Raw genomic sequence first — 16821 nt, 5'->3', positions numbered from 1 at the left:
TTCCTTTACTATTAAAATAAATTCAGTGCTCGTTGTGGCGCGAGCAGGGGGCGAAGTGACGAAGTTCCAGTTTTTAAGGACTTTACGTTCTGGGGTGGCGCAGATAATAAAGCAAATAAGTGGCTCGGTAGAATAAACACCTGATAACCTCTTGTATTTGAACGTAACTTGTTACAAAGTGAGGCTGCGTGGGCGACCCCGGGAGGGAGGAATGAGGGCAGAGGAGAGGGCGGGGACTGGGGCCCCTGAGGGTCTTAACAGGGGCTGGCGCGGCGGCTGGAGAGCTCCTGCCCTCAGAGCGAAGCGAAGCGCTCCCGGACGGGCCGCTCAGGGACCAGACCTGACCCCAACTCTGCAGCTGCGGCAGCGGGGCAGTGACCTCCGGTGTCGGCTTCTGAAACCCCAGCTTGAAATGACTGAAAAGCGATCCGTTTTTTAAAGTAACATCTAAATATCTTTTATCTTAAGTTTAAGTAATTGCAGAAGACATCTTGAGGGCACATTGTGAATACTGACATTAAAAAAATATATAACAACCAAACAGCTTCTCATTCTTTAAGACGCATCCAAAGGACTAAATACGTGACGATTTGATACTATTATCAACTATTATACGTGACGATTTGATACTATTATCCACTTTATATAGTCAGGAATTTTACATCTTTTTGGGTATTTTCCTTGAACCTATATCTTTATGTACCTCACAGGGTTTTTATCCTAATCTAAAATATTTTAGTTCTATGTGCATCACTGAATTTGATTCTAATGTAAAGTAGTTTTATGCTTTAAGTCTTATCGTCCACCCTAGCATGCGTTTCCATAACAAAATTAGTTTACAATTTTTTTCTCGTGTTAAATATTTTCTGAATTATTAATAAAAGTGTATAGCACAATATTAGTATCAATCCTTAGACAAAAAGTGAAATGCTTTGGAAGCACAACTTTTAATAAGATGGATTTTTTAATAGTTCAATATATGCAAGTTACTTGGATGGATTTTACTTATCGCTGTAGTTGTTACAGGAGAGTAGATTCTTGTCTCACGGCAGAAAAAATTCAGAGATGAGACATGGAGGTCAAGAAAGAAACTGAGGGTTTAAGCGCTAGCTAGTAGGCTCTGAACGGAAGAGCGGGCGGACCCAGGTGAGTAGCTACCCTGAGTTTCTTTGGCAAGCCGGTGATGTGGGGTGCAGAAATGAATGGAAGGAATATTCATTGCGGAGGGAGAGGTTTGGGGTCGTATTTCCTGGTTTTCATCCCAACTCCACCTTCCCGAGGGGAGGAGTGATTTTTGTCCTTATTTAGCCTTGATCGGTAGTGTCATGGCATTGGTGCATAATGGGAACTTCTTATCTGCAAGGCTAACTTTATTGTAATGAGGGCATATTGAGCAAAATGTTACATTTGGACCCTGGAGATTCCCACCTTTTCTCACCTTTCTTTGCCTCCAGGACACATCACCCCAAAATATGTGGTCTCCTGTCAGTCTGGAGGTTCCTGCTTTTCTTTGTTTGCCCAAGGAGCCCCGGTGTTCAGAAGATATATGGTTTCCTGCCATTTGGCCTGTGCCCCTCCTTTCTCTGCTCATATCTAGCTATCTGCCTGCTCTGAGTGAGCAAATGTTCAGTATCATTTCCACACTTCTTTTACATTTTTTATAGATGCAGGTAAATAGTGGGAATAGAAGGGGATTCCTTGTAGCAATGGGTCTTTGATCCATCTGGCTCCATACCAGTACAAGGTGTGCTCTGTCATAGAAAAGACCCAGGCAGCTTCAAACCCTGGGAGGAGAGTCCCAGGACTTTTTCAGCTGCGTGGTTTTAGGCAAAAGCACATGCACATGTTGAGGACTGGGATTTTGAGCTACCCCCAAAAGTAGCCTAGAACACATGTAGGTATTGAGCAGTTGAAAAGTGGCTAGTTCTCTGAGCATCTGAGTTTTTAATTACAGTTAATTTAAATAGTCACATGTGGCTAATAGCCCCTTACTGGACAGCAAGGCTCTAGATGTTGCTTTGGGCAGTCCTCACATGCCTCCAGAAAGATTCACACTCTAGATTGAAGGTTGCTATGTTGGGCTTGCCTACCATACATGGCAGAGGAAGACTGTTTTTATCCTTTATGTAGCAAAGTAGAAAAATATTTATGTCCAGGCTGGGTGGCTTTGCTCAGTGAAAGGTATTAGGTGGGGTGGGGAGTGGGAGACAGGGATCATTGAGAAGTCCGCATAATCTTGATTTTTATTTTAGGTAATTTTTTTCCTCCATGAGTTTTGCTATACTCCAGGCACCTTTTGTTTGGCCCTGTGTCTACACACACGCGCGGGTGCGCACCTTTTCCAACACCTGTCTCTTCTGGAAATCCACAAATCAGAGCAGGGGCTAGACCTCCCCTGTCCACTATGTTAGCCACTATCCACATATGGTAAGCATATTAAACAGCTAGCCTGAATTGTGATGTGCTGTAAATGTAAAATCCATACTGGATTTCGGACTTGGTAGGAAAAGAGAATGTAAAATATTATTATTTATGTTGATTACATAATGAAATGATAATATTTTGGTTTTATTGGGTTAAATAAAAGATATTGTTAAAATGAATTTCACCTGTTTCTTTTTACTTATGTGTCTACCAGAAAATCAGACATCACATACATGGCTGGCATTAACATTTCTAGATTACGTTTCTAGATGCTGCTCTAGAAGGCCAAAAGGTACGGCAATGACTGCCCAGAGTTTGCCCTTCCTTTAGGGTTCATCTGCCCCCTTTGGAGTGGTTCAAGTAGAGATTAATGTTGAGCTATGCCCAAAGGAGCTTGCTTACAACTCCACTTTTAGTCCTTGAATTTGGTCAAAAGTCCTTCTCCCACTATGGCATAATATCACCTCATTATGTAAAATTTGGAAAAAAAAGAAAAATTAGGAAAACTAATCACTTTTAATCCTGTTACCCCGTGGCAACCACTGTTAACATCTTGGTAAACTTCTTTCCCTTTTTATCGCCAATTTTCAGTTTTAGATAGTTATAATTGTACTATATCTCCAATTTTTAGATAGTGTTTTTACAAATTAAATTATACATTATCATTTTCCATGTTGTTACTCTTTGTGATATTCTACTGACCTATAATCTCTTCAACTTCTCTGCTTTTAATAACTTAAGTTCTTACTAAGTCTTTTTTTAAAAAAAAATAAATCGGTGCTGTAATACATATTAGTGTGCAAAAGCCTTTTCTATGTTTTCCTTGGAATAGTAAGAAGAGTCTAGAAGCATTGGAAGCAATCAGAGCAGAGAAACGGACAAGGATGTTACCCCCTCCTACGATTATTTCCCACTGCAGCTGGATAAGGGAAAAGAAAGCAGAATATAAACACTGGAAAGCAGGGGTATAATTATCCTATTTGTAGATTAAAAGATTTCATTTTTGAAAAGCCCTAGAGATTCAGCCAAAAAAAAAAAAATCTAGAATAAACAGGAAGAGAATTCTGTAAGGGGTGTGGTTCCAAATTAACATACAGAAACCAATCATTTCCTTATGTACAAACTAGAATTAGAATAATGGAAGGAAAGCTTATGTTTACAGTAGAAACAAATATACAAAAGGCCAAATACCCAGAAATTAATAAGATATGTGCAAGACCTAAGTGAAGAAAAGTTACATTGCTCCCGGGGTCACAAAAGATTAGCTAAATGTATGGAAAGATTCTCAGATGCACCATTCACAGACATGGATTCAGCATCAGAACAATGTCATTTATAAATTAATCTGTAACTAATGATCCCAATAAAAAATAGCAATAGAGGGTGGGAGGGAGGGAGACGCAAGAGGGAAGAGATATGGGAACATATGTATACATATAACTGATTCACTTTGTTATAAAGCAGAAACTAACACACCATTGTAAAGCAACTATACTCCAATAAAGATGTTTAAAAAAATAGCAATAGAATCTTCTTTAGCAACATACCATTTATTCTAAAGTTCATGTGGGAAAATGAACAAGCTCTTGCTTGTTTGTTTCTAGCTAGAAAATGCCTGAGAAAAAGAAAATGTGATGGGGGAGCACTGTTACAGAATATCAACAATTAAGTTGGTGTAATTATGAGACATAAAGTCTGAAAATAGACCTAAAGAGTCATGGGTATTTAGAGTCTGATAAATGTTGCACTTCAAATCAGTGGGGAAAACATGGTGTGGGGACAACTGTCAAGCATTAGAAAAGCATGTTGGGATTCAAACCTCTGTTCATATACCAGGATAAACTCCAGATGTGTCAAAGAATTAAGTGTAAAACTTGCCCACACTAACCATCACTGCTGCTGCTAGCACCTCCATAAAAATATTAGAAAAAAGAAACACAGGACATTTTTTAGATCATACTGGAATGAGGAAGGGTTTTTTTTTTCCTTTGTTGCTCTAACACAAAATCCAGAAACCATAAAAGTGAAGAGTAATCAATTCAAATACACACAAATAAATTTTATTTTAAAACCACCATAAGAAAAGTGAAAAATCAAATGGCTAACTGGGAAAAAGTATTTGCATTTTTATCACAAAGGGTAAATTTCCTTGCTACACAAAGAGCTCTTCCAAAACTGAAAGAAAGACCAACAATCTGATAGAAAAGTGGGTTCACAGAAACGTATGTACAAATGATTCACAATAACAATGCAAACCCAAACTTCACGGAGATGCCATTTTTCTCTTACGAGAATGGCAAAGATCCAAAAGTTTGAGAACACACTGTGGTGATGGGAAAAGGGAGGAAGCAGCCCTCTCCTGCTGTGCTGGAGGAAGTGCACTCTCCTAGCGCCCAGGAAGGCACTGGGCAGTACGGATCACCATGCATGCATCCTTTTAAAAAAAAAAAATTTTTTTTTAATTGAGGTATAGTGAGCTACCAGAAAACTATTAGAGCTCGTCAACAAATTTGGTAAAGCTGCAGGATACAAAATAATACACAGAAATCTCTTGCATTCCTGTACACTAACAACAAAAAAATCAGAAAGAGAAATTCAGAAAACAATCCCATTTACCATTGCATCAAAAAGAATAAAATACCTAGGAATAAACCTACCTCGGGAGGTAAGAGACCTGTACTCAGAAAACTATAAGATACTGATGAAAGAAATCAAAGATGACACAAACAGATATACGGATATACCATGTTCTTGGAGTGGAAGAATCAATATTGTCAAAATGACTATACTACCCAAAGCAATCTACAGATTGAATGCAATCTCTAACAAATTACCAATGGCATTTTTCACGGAATTAGAACAAAAAAATTTTAAATTTGTATGGAAACACAAAGAACCCACCCCCGCCCCGAATAGTCAAAGCAATCTTGAAAAAGAAAAACAGAGCTGGAGGAATCAGGCTCCTTGACTTCAGACTATACTACAAAGCTACAGTCATCAAAACAGTATGGTGCTGGCACAAAAACAGAAATATAGGGCTTCCCTGGTGGTGCAGTGGTTGAGAATCTGCCTGCCAATGCAGGGGACACGGGTTCGCGCCCTGGTCTGGGAAGATCCCACATGCTGCGGAGCAACTGGGCCCGTGAGCCACAATTACTGAGCCTGCGCGTGTGGAGCCTGTGCTCCGCAACAAGAGAGGCCACGATAGTGAGAGGCCTGCGCACCGCGATGAAGAGTGGCCCTCGCTTGCCACAACTAGAGAAAGCCCTCGCACAGAAACGAAGACCCAACACAGCCATAAATAAATTAAATTTTTTAAAAAAGGAGAATAACTAAAATTTAAACAAAACAAAACAAAACAGAAATATAGATCAAGGGAACAGAATAGAAAGTCCAGAGATAAACCAACACACATATGGTCAACTAATCTATGACAAGGAGGCAAGAATATACAATGGAGAAAAGAAAGCCTCTTCAATAAATGGTGCTGAGAAACCTAGACAGCTACATGTAAAAGAATGAAATTAGAACACTCCCTAACACCATACACAAAAATAAACTCAAAATGGATTAAAGACCTAAATGTAAGGACAGACGCTATAAAATCCTTAGACAAAAACATAGGCAGAACACTCTCTGACATAAATCACAAGATCTTTTTTGATTCACCTCCTATAGTAATGACAATAAAAACAAAAATAAACAAATGTGACCTAATTAAACTTAAAAGCTTTTGCACAGCAAAGGAAACCATAAACAAAATGAAAAGACAACACACAGAATGGGAGAAAATATTTGCAAATGATGTGACCAACAAGGGATTAATCTCTAAAATATACAAACAGCTCATGCAGCTCAATATTAAAAAAACAAACAACCCAATCAAAAAATGGGCAGAAGACCTAAATAGACATTTCTCCAAAGATGACATACAGATGGGCAAGAGGCACATGAAAAGATGCTCAAAGTCACTAAGTATTAGAGAAATGCAAATCAAAACTACAGTGAGGTAGGACATCACACTGGTCAGAATGGCCATCATCAAAAAATCTACAAACAATAAACGCTGGAGAGGGTGTGGAGAAAAGGGAGCCCTCCTACACTGTTGGTGGAAATGTAAGTTGGTACAACCATTATGGAGGTTCCTTAAAAAGCTAATATAGAACTGCCATAAGATCCAGCAATCCCACTCTTGGGCATATACTGGAGAAAACTGTAATTCGAGAAGATACATGCACCCCAATGTTCATGGCAGCACTATTTACAATAGCCAAGACATGGAAGCAACCTAAATGTCCATTGACAGAGGAATGGATAGAGAAGATGTGGTACATATATACAATCAAATATTACTCCGCCATAAAAAAGAACAAAATAATGCCATTTGCAGCAACATGGATGGACATAAGGATTATCATACTAAGTGAAGTAACTCAGACAGAGAAAGACAAATGTCATGTGATATCACTTACATGTGGAAGCTAATAAAAAATGATACAGATGAACTTGTTTACAAAACAGAAACCGACTCACAGATCTTGAAATCAGACTTACGGTTACCAAGGGGGAAAGGCAGGGAGGGATAAATTGGGAGATTGGGATTAACATATACACACTACTATATGTAAAATGGATAACTAATAAGGACCTACTGTGTAGCACAGGAAACTACTCAATATTCTATAATAACCTACATATAGGAAAAGAATCTGAAAAAGAATGGATATATGTCTGTGTATGACTGATTCACTTTGCTGTGCACCTGAAACTAACACAATATTGTAAGTCAACTACACTCTAATAAAAATTAAAGAAAAAAAAAAGAGAGAGAGAAACTAGTTCTTCAAGTCAGCTACGGCTTGACCATAACATTGGATATTATAGATACCCATTGTCTCATTTATAAAATAAATGTCAATACCTGCAAAAAAATTGAAGTATAGTTGATGTACAATATTATATAAGTTACAGATATATAATTAGTGATTTACAATTTTTAAAGGTTATACTCCATTTATAGTTTCATAAAGTATTGACTATATTCCCTGTCCTGTACAGTATATCCTTGTAGCTTATTTTTCTTTTTAATTAAAAAACATTTTTTAAAATTTTTGGCTGTGTTAGGTCTTCATTGCTGTGCACGGGCTTTCTCTAGTTGTGGCGAGCAGGGGCTACTCTTCATTGCGGTGCACAGGCTTCTCATTGCAGTGGCTGCTCTTGTTGCAGAGCACGTGGGCTTCAGTTGTTGCAACACACAGGCTTGGTAGCTGTGGCACGCGGGCCCTAGAGCAAGTGGGCTTCAGTAGTTGTGGTGCATGGGCTCAGTAGGTGTGGCTCGCGAGCTCTACAGCACAGACTAAGTAGTTGCAGCACGCGGGCTCTAGGGCACACGGGCTTCAGTAGTTGTGGTGCGTGGGCTCAGTAGTTGTGGCTCACAGCCTCTAGAGTGCAGGCTCAGTAGTTGTGGTGCACGGACTTAGTTGCTCCACACCATGTGGGATCTTCCCGGACCAGGGATCGAACCTGTGTCCCCTGCATTGGCAGGTAGATTCTTAACCACTGAGCCACCAGGGAAGTCCTGTAGCTTATTTTATACATACTAGTTTGTACTTCTTAATCCCCTACTCCTACCTTGCCCCTCCCCCTTCACTCTTCCCACTGGTAACCACCATTTTGTTCTCTATATCTGTAAGTCTGTTTCTTTTTTGTTATATTCACTGGTTTGTTGTGCTTTTTAGATTCCACATATAAGTAGTATCATACAGTATTATGCATACATCCTTTGCCTTGTCGACTCTGCTCTAGAAATTCACCATACTGGTGTAGTCATGCACTCATGAAATGGTGTGTGCAAAAGTCATTCACTGTAGCACTTTTAAAAGTAAACGATTGAAGAAAACCTAAAACGTCCAAAGTAGGAAAGTAATTGAAAAAATTCTTGTACATCCACATGTACTAGTTTGCTCGGGCTGCCATAACAAAGTACCATAAACGGGGGTGCCTAAAGAGCAGAAATCTATTGTCTCACAATTCTGGAGGATAGAAGTCCAAGATCAGTGTCAGCAGGGTTGGTTCCTTCTGAGAGCTGTGAAAGAGAATCTATTCCATGCTTCTCACCTAGCTTCCGGTGGTTTGCTGGAAATCTTTGGTGTTCCTTGGCTTGTAGACACATCACTCCATCTCTGCCTTCATCTTCACATAGCATTCTCCCTGTGTGCATGTCTGTGTCCATATTTCCCCTTTATGTAAGGAAACCATTTATACTGGATTAGGGCCCAACCTATGTAACAGAGAACAAATCTGACTCCACATTGGATCTATTCCTTTAGCTCTAACCTTTGTGCTCTGTTGCCTGTGCTTAGTCATGCTGGCTCTGCACCTTCTGTAAAAAAATGTTGCCTATAGCCTGAAATATCCAGGATAGCCCATTCTTAAGGCTCTGACCTTTAAAGGTATAACATTTTTCCATTAACAAGTTGCAGAACAGAGAACAAGTTTTGTCTTGTTGGAGGTTTATAGGAACATTGTGACCAGACCTACTTGGACAGTTGCATGAACAAAGGATTCCAGTGCCAAGAAGTTTGCAACAATCAGCCACACACCCTCCTTTTGGTATAAAAGAAGCCTGAAAATTAAGATGGTTATTTGGGACACTAGTCCACCCCCTCTTGATCGGATAGCTTTTCAGATAAAGTCGCTATTCCTTGCCCCAACAACTTATCTCTCAATTTATTGGCCTGTCGTGCAATGAGCAGTACAAGCTTGGAACTGGAAACATCTACTCCACTGTGACCTCATCTTAATTAATTATGTCTGCCGTGACCCTATTTCCAGATAAGATCACATTCTGAGCTACTCAGGGTCAGGAGTTAGGACTTCAACAGAAGAATTCTCAAGGGGATACAAAACAACCCTTAACATCATGCAACAGACTAATATTCACCCATAAAAAAGAAATAGGGAGCTCTTTATGAAATGGTGTGGAAATATCTAAGATGCAAGAAGTCAATGTTCCAAGTTATCATATGCTATACTTTGTGTAAGAAAGGATGAAAAAATATGTATATATTTGTATACATAAAAATATCCCTGTAAGTTTACACCAGAAACCACTAACATTGGCTGTCTGTGGGGAGGTAGCTGGGTTGTTGGAGGAGATAGGTGGGAAGGAGTATTTTCAGTGCATATCCTTCTTATAGTCCTTGCATTTTGAATCATGAGAGTGTAGTATTTATTCAAAAATTTAATTTAAGCTTAATAAAACTTAAATGGAATCAGACTGCTAAACTACTCTCAAGAAGGATTATATCAATTTATGAGGCCCCCAGCCATAAATACAGAGCCTTTTACACACACACCTCTCCAGGACTAAGTTTTAACAGATGTGTTTTTTTCTCTAAATTTCCAGGCAAAAAATCATATCTTGTTTAATTTGCTTACGCTTATAGTGATCTCCTCCATCGAGCACTGGCCCTTCTTAGATCAAGTATCATCTTGACACCTTTTGTGGAGTTTTTATACATTGTAGGAATGCATTATGTATTAAAGAAATTTACCTTTTGAATTTGCTATAAATGTTGCTATTCTCTTTGCTGTTTGCCTTTTAATGTCACTGATTTTTACACAATGGGTGTGTAAAATTCTTATGTGGCACTGTTGAGCTGCAAGAGAGACAGGGAGGAACCTGCAGAAACATCATTTATCAGGGACTCTTAAGGGGTAACTCACGATCCCTGGAAAAAGATCTGGAAGGGACAGTAGTTCTCCTACTGTTCTCATTTTGGGGGCAAAAGTAGATGTGTCTTTTTTGTTCAGAAGTCCTGGCTGAAACTTGTATCTGCAGTGATAATCAACAATATTGAGCACTCTTATGGTGTGTATTTTGTACTAGGTACTGTTCTAAGTGCTTTACATATATTGATATATTGAATTTTCTCATCAACCCTATGATGAAGGCACGGTATATACCACCCTGCATCCTATAGATGAGGAAACAAAGAGGGTAAGCAAATCACCCAAGGATACACAGCTGGGCAGTTTAGAAGCTATGATCTTTGACATCTTTGAAACATTGTCTTGAAAACATCTTTGGCACCGGCTGGTCCAAGCCCAGCTGACTGATCTCCTCTTGGAGATGCCATTTTTCTCCACTTGTCCCTCACAGACCACAGGACACCAAGACCAAGTAGGAGCCCATTTTTTAAAAAAAAAAAAAGAGAGAGAATTAGACTTCCTGTTGTAAACATGGATCAACCCACAGTTATATAAGACTTTGGGGAAGTTGAAAATCAAAGGAGCTCTCTATTTCCCTAATTTGGAGAGCCAGTTCTTAGAAAATGGAACCCTGCTCCAAGGCATCTCTCTTGAATCAGTGTTGGGCTCTGGGTTTCTAGGTAATTGGGTAACCCTGGGCTGGTACTTAACTGCCCTGGGTCTCAGCATCCTCATCTGGAAGATAGGTAATAACAGTACCTACTTCACAGAACTGTTGTGAAAAATAAATTCGTATATATAAAGCACTTAGAGCAGGGCCTGACATATAATAAGCACTATATCAGTATTAACTACTATTGTTACTGGGGTCACATTCCTATAGGCATTGGCTCCTGAGGGGCGTAGATCATCCTCCTTCATTCCCCAGTGAAGAGAAAGATATTGAGATAGGACTTGAGGTCTTAGAAGTGCAGCTTTATGCAGGGTCAAATGTTGACTCCTTCCCGCTGGGTCTGGCTCTATTGGAGCCCAGAGAAGCACTTAGGGGAGAGGCCTGCCTCTAGCAGGGGGGTATCTGTAAGGGACCCAGACTGCCTAGGATCTGTGGGTATCAAGTGTAGCCAGTGGTAGGTTTTTCTCCCAATAGTGAGGTCTTGTGAAACATCACGGCCTGTTCTTGGCTGGGCTAGGGAAAATTACAGAAAAGGCTGAGGTCCATATTTTTACCTGCGTGGTGGGCACCAGTGCTCCTAAACCTCTGGTCCATGTGACTTCATTCTGCAGGCGTGGGGTACCATCTGCTGAAAGAACTGAATCATGGAAGCAGAAGCATCTCATCTGCATCCTGTAGAGATGTGCACTCCCCCCAACCCCGACCACTCCACCCAATCCAAGATAGCACAGCATGGGGCACCGGGTCATAAGATGGGCTGTTGGAGGGAGGGAGGTGGCACAGGCATCACCTGTGAGCACATCCAGGACATCTGTCAGAAACCAGCAGGAGAAGGGGAGAGGGGGAGGCTTCTGATTGCAGAAGGGGTGGGAGGATACTCTGGAGCTGAGCTGTTTGCCCCTGGAATCTGGGCACCACATGGCCACCGACGCTGATAGTCAGTGCCAGGACCTCCATCCTCCACCCTGAGAAGTTTCAATCTGGACACATATGGGGTCCACAGCAAGGCACCCTCCCTCAACCCCAAAAGACACAGAAACAGGAGGAAGAAGGCTACCATCTAGGAATTAAAATACTAAACTTCAGTATAATAAAGAGAATCAGTTTGGGGGAGATAAGCCAAGAAATTGTCTACAGAAATGTGTTTGAGCTTATAAACATCCCAAATCCCAATGATGCCAAGAGTGCAGTCTCAGAGAGGCACTCGGGGATGGGATTTCAGCTTGTGGACTGGGGATGATACTGTTGGACGCTTCCCCAGTAGTTATTCTACCTCCCTTCTTCTTGGCTAACAGAGCCCCCAAATTATAAGGGACAGCAATATGCCCAGACTGTTCAGGATTGGTGTAATGATTCTTATTGTTTTTTCAGATACTCAATTTCCCAGCCTTCCCCCTTGTAGCCAAAGGAGGCCAGGTAACCAATTTGGGCCATTGAGGTGTTCAGGGAAAGTCTGCTGTGGGTTTAGGAAAGATTTTGTTTTTAATTAAAAAAAGGAAACCAGCACAGAAGAGAGCTGGCTGATACTGCCTGTTCCTCCTTCTTCTTCCTGCTTAAAGGTCCGTATGATGCCTGGAGCACCTGCAGTCTTCTTGTAACCATGAAGCAGCACACAGGAGAATCCAAAGGCAAACAACTGATGAGTGCAGGGCAGAAGATAGGGTGTGATGGCTAATTTTGTGTCAACTGACTGGTGCCCTGATATTTCTATGCTGGAAATTCACATTTTAAAAACTTCAAAAAACTTGAGATATAGTTGATGTACAATATTACATATGTTACAAGTATACAACATATTGATTCACAATTTTTAAAGGTTATACTCCATTTACAGTTATTATAAAATATTAGCTACAAGCCCCATGTTGTACAATATATCCTTGTAGCTTATTTTATATATAATAGTTCATACCTCTTAACACCCCATCCCTATATTGTCCCTCCCCCCTTCTCCTTCCCCACTGGTAAACAGTAGTTTGTTCTCTGTATCTTTGAGTCTGTTTCATTTTTTGTTATATTCATTCATTTAAAAAAAAATTTTTTTTCGAGTCCACATATAAGTGATATCATATAGTATTTGTTTTTCTCTGTCAACTTATTTCACTTAGCATAATACCCTCCAAGTCCATCCATGTCATTGCAAATGGCAATATTTCATTCTTTTTTATGGCTGTGTAGTATTCCATTGTATATATATGCCACATTTTCTTTACCTCTGAATGAGATTCACACTTGATAGACTGAGTAAAGCAGGTTGCCCTCCCTTATTTGGGTAGGCCTCATCCAATTAATTGAAGGCCTGAATAGAACAAAAAGTCTTACCCTCCTCCAAGTAAGAGAGAATTCTTCCTGTCTGATGGCCTTCAGACTAGGACGTTGGCTTTTTTCCTGTCTTTGGACTGGAACTAAAACATTGGCTCTCTTGGGTCTCGAGCATGCTGACACCCTGAAGATCTTAGAACTTGCTGGCCTCCATAACTGTGAGAGCCAATTCCTTATAATAAGTCAATCTCTCTTTCTCTCCCCCTATCGTTTCTGTTTCTCTGGAGTACTCTAATACATGGGGTAAGCCTGAGTCTCCATCGATGCCACGGGTCTGCTGCACCAGTCCTGATGTTGGTCTGCATCACCATGCTCTTGACACACGACAAAATGAAATGTTCTCATTGTTCAAGCCTTTAGTCAGTCTTTCATTACTTGCAGCAAAAGCGTTCCTAAATAGTCCTGGTTAATGGAAACGAACTGTCTTTCATTCTCAGCTCCAGTGTACAAAATAATCACCCTGGGAAGACCCACCCTCCAGAAATTGTTTTAATAGCTCTGGGTGGTACTTAAGACTGTATTTGTCACAAGCTTCCAAGGAATTCTATTAGGCTCTGAGAAACACTGAACTGCAGAAAATAGGGAGGCAGTAGGCATAATATCAATAGTAAGGTGGAAAATACTCCTATTGAAAGAAAGAGCAGGATAAAAAGCATTATACTGTAAATGATTTACCTATTTAAAGAGACATGCAGAAGAACATTCTCTACAGTGGGGCAAAAAGGCTAGAAAGAAATTCATTTCTAGTGGTGGGATTTTGACATTTTTGTTTGTTAGCTTTTCAAAATTTCTGTAATCAAAGCCTGCCTTAGTAGTTTTAGTGGGGGCCTTAGTAGTTTTAGTGGGAGAGAACATACATGTACTTAAAAGAACATCCTTCTCTTAGTCGTCCTTGCCCATCCTGGTGATCTTCTGACTATGAATCCAGCTTCCTGGTTACCAAGGCATCTCATGATGCCTGTCCATGTGCATATTTCAGTCCCTGACACATAAGATTTCCCATTGTAAATGAATAAGTTAGCATTGGTGTTGTTCTGTCAACTGTGAGCCTGGATAATGTGAATCAGATAAGACAGACAAAACTGAGTTTGTGTCATCTAGACCCTGGCTTGTGGCAGGGCCCTTTGGCAGGGCTGGCAGGACCAAGAAAGAGAAAATTACACACAAACACCCACATTAACTAACTGCAGCCAACATTTTAAGCACCTACTATGTGCCAAGTGCGGGGCTTAGCACTTCACAGACCATCTCATTTAATCCCCAGAACAATCCTGTGAGGAAAATACTGTTGGCACAAAAACCAGGAGGAACAGAGAGGATGGATCTAGGTGTAATTATTAGGAACACCAACACATAGGTGCAGATTTGAGTGGAAAGAAAGATAAAATATGCTAGGAAAAGTTAAAGCTACAGAAACAAAAAGTGTTTAGAGACTGGACAGAGGTTCTGGGGGGAAATGCAGCCTGTGATTCTGCAGGTACAGGGGGGGCTCCTTAGTGTAAAGATAAAATAAAATCCCTTAAGGAAAAGTAAAACTAAGAGGAATCCCCTGTGGAAGCAACATACAAAATGGACCCAGCATGGCTAACAGGGACCCAAAATAAAATGGAGCCAGGCGGTTATGACAGGCTGGGGGTTCAGTCATACATTCCGTATTCTTAGAAAAACCGCAATCACACAGCTATAAGGACTTCTGATTCTGCTAAGGATCCTGCCTGGAAAGCCCCTAACAAGAAGCTCCAACAACAACAAATCATTGAGGAGTTTCAGTCAAGCTCTAAGGACTTGCGGTCAGGCTTCAAGAGCCATCCAAGTCTCTTACAAGCCTCCCAACTGTGGCTTCTGTGGTTTTTGCTTTTAAAAATCCATCGCCTCCTCCACTCCCGGGAAATGTACTTTCAGTCACAGCCAAAGGCTGCATATCCCCAGTTTGCAAACCTTTCAAACAATAAAGCTGTCCTTTTGCTTTAAGACAACCATGACCCTTTACTGGGATTTATTTCTGATTTAGGACAACCGTAGCATTGTAAAGGGAGAGAGTTATCCCATGAGCTTAAAAAGGATTAAGACTCACTTTGAACTGGTATTTACTTAGAAGTGTAAGGAAGGAATAACTTTCCCTCTACCCTTTTACATTCAGTGACTGAGGGCATATGAATTTAACTAACAGAAGACAGATTAACAGGGAAAAAAATGGTATATAATTCTATTAAAATTTGACATGCACAGGAATCCACAGAAGAGACAAGAAACTGCTGTTGAACCCAAGTTCATATGCCTCACCCACAGTGAAGCGAAACAAACCAAAATGTGGAAGTTTGGATTAGAGAAAGTTTTATTGCAGGGCCAAGCAAGGAGAATGGGCAGCTTGTGCTCAAAAGGCCCAAACTCTCCAACAGCTTTTAGGGAAGATTTTTTAAAGGCAACATTTGGGGTGAGGGCTGCAGGATGCATGACTTTCTTCTGACTGGTTGATGGTGAGGTAACAGGGTGGTACTCCAGGAATCTCAATCATCAACCTTCTGGTTCGGACCAGTTTGGGGTCTCAGCACGTAGTTAAGTTAAATTAAGGCCCCCTGAGTAGGGGCCTTAGTTCCTGTTGAATATTCAAAGACACGTATCAGATTATTACATACGTATAGATTGACATAGATGTATATATATCACTTGAGGAGGAATTAGTACTGTTTTTATGCTGAACTATTATTTTCTGGACTGCTTTTCCTTTGTTTCTGCATTCCCTCACTTTCCTAATTAGTAACTGCTTGAATCTGTTCTTTGGAACTCAGGAAAGGGCTAGGAGACTAAAGCCTTTTCCTACAAACTCAAGGGGTGGGGGGTGCAGCCTGGCAGGGCTTTTGCACAAGAAAGGCCCTGCAGCATCCTGCTCAGTTTCAATCTCCTCTTTTCCTTGATACTCCTCATTCCAAAAGGGGAACAGGTACAGGATAAGAGAAAGAAAAAAGCTTTGGACAGAGACGTTAACCGTAAACTAGGCAGAGAAACTCGGTTTAGGGGGACTCAGTTTCAAAACTGAAAGGAAAGATTAGACTCAAGAGCTTATATACCCTTCTTAACAAAGTTAAGAGGTTTTGGCTAGCAAAGGACAATTTCTGGATAGGTGACTAAGAAATATATGTGGGAACCAACAGAAGATAAGGGTTATTTTAGTAAGGCTTATTTTTGCAGACTTATCTGGGGTGCAGACTCTGTCATTGGGGATGAGTGGCTTTCCTCTTCCAGGTACCCATGAACAGAGCACCGCCTTCCCATGGGGAAATGTATGCCTTGTTTTTAGGCAGATAGGGGCAGAGAACCCTTTTCTGTACCTGGTGATTCTCAATTGCCTTTAGCTCAAAACGAACCTTATGCGGAAGGGGCCTATTTCGGGATGGCATAGTCTGGTCCCTGCCAGAGGTAGTAAGGGACACCCAGAGAAGGGTTAATTCAATGATCTTTCCTACATTTTACCCCCACTTAAATAACTTCACTGTTCCAGGAAAAAAAAAAAAAACCCACCATGCCACGCGGAAATTTCGATTCTGGAGAGGACACCGTGTTGCTCACGCTGCAGGTGTGACTTTCCAGATCCCAACCGGGGAGACGGTGAGAGGTCGCAGAGCAAGCCTCTTAGCCAAGCTCCCACCACTTCCCTGTCACTTCTCCTTGGGGTTAAGCGAGTTCCGCTA

This window comes from Aethalodelphis obliquidens, unplaced genomic scaffold (genome assembly GCF_003676395.1).
Source record: "Aethalodelphis obliquidens isolate GAN/ISIS:26980383/991018 unplaced genomic scaffold, ASM367639v1 scaffold53, whole genome shotgun sequence".
NCBI classification, from domain to species: Eukaryota; Metazoa; Chordata; class Mammalia; order Artiodactyla; family Delphinidae; genus Aethalodelphis; species Aethalodelphis obliquidens.
The sequence above is the reverse complement of the archived record's forward strand: the minus strand, read 5'-3'. Positions refer to the sequence as shown.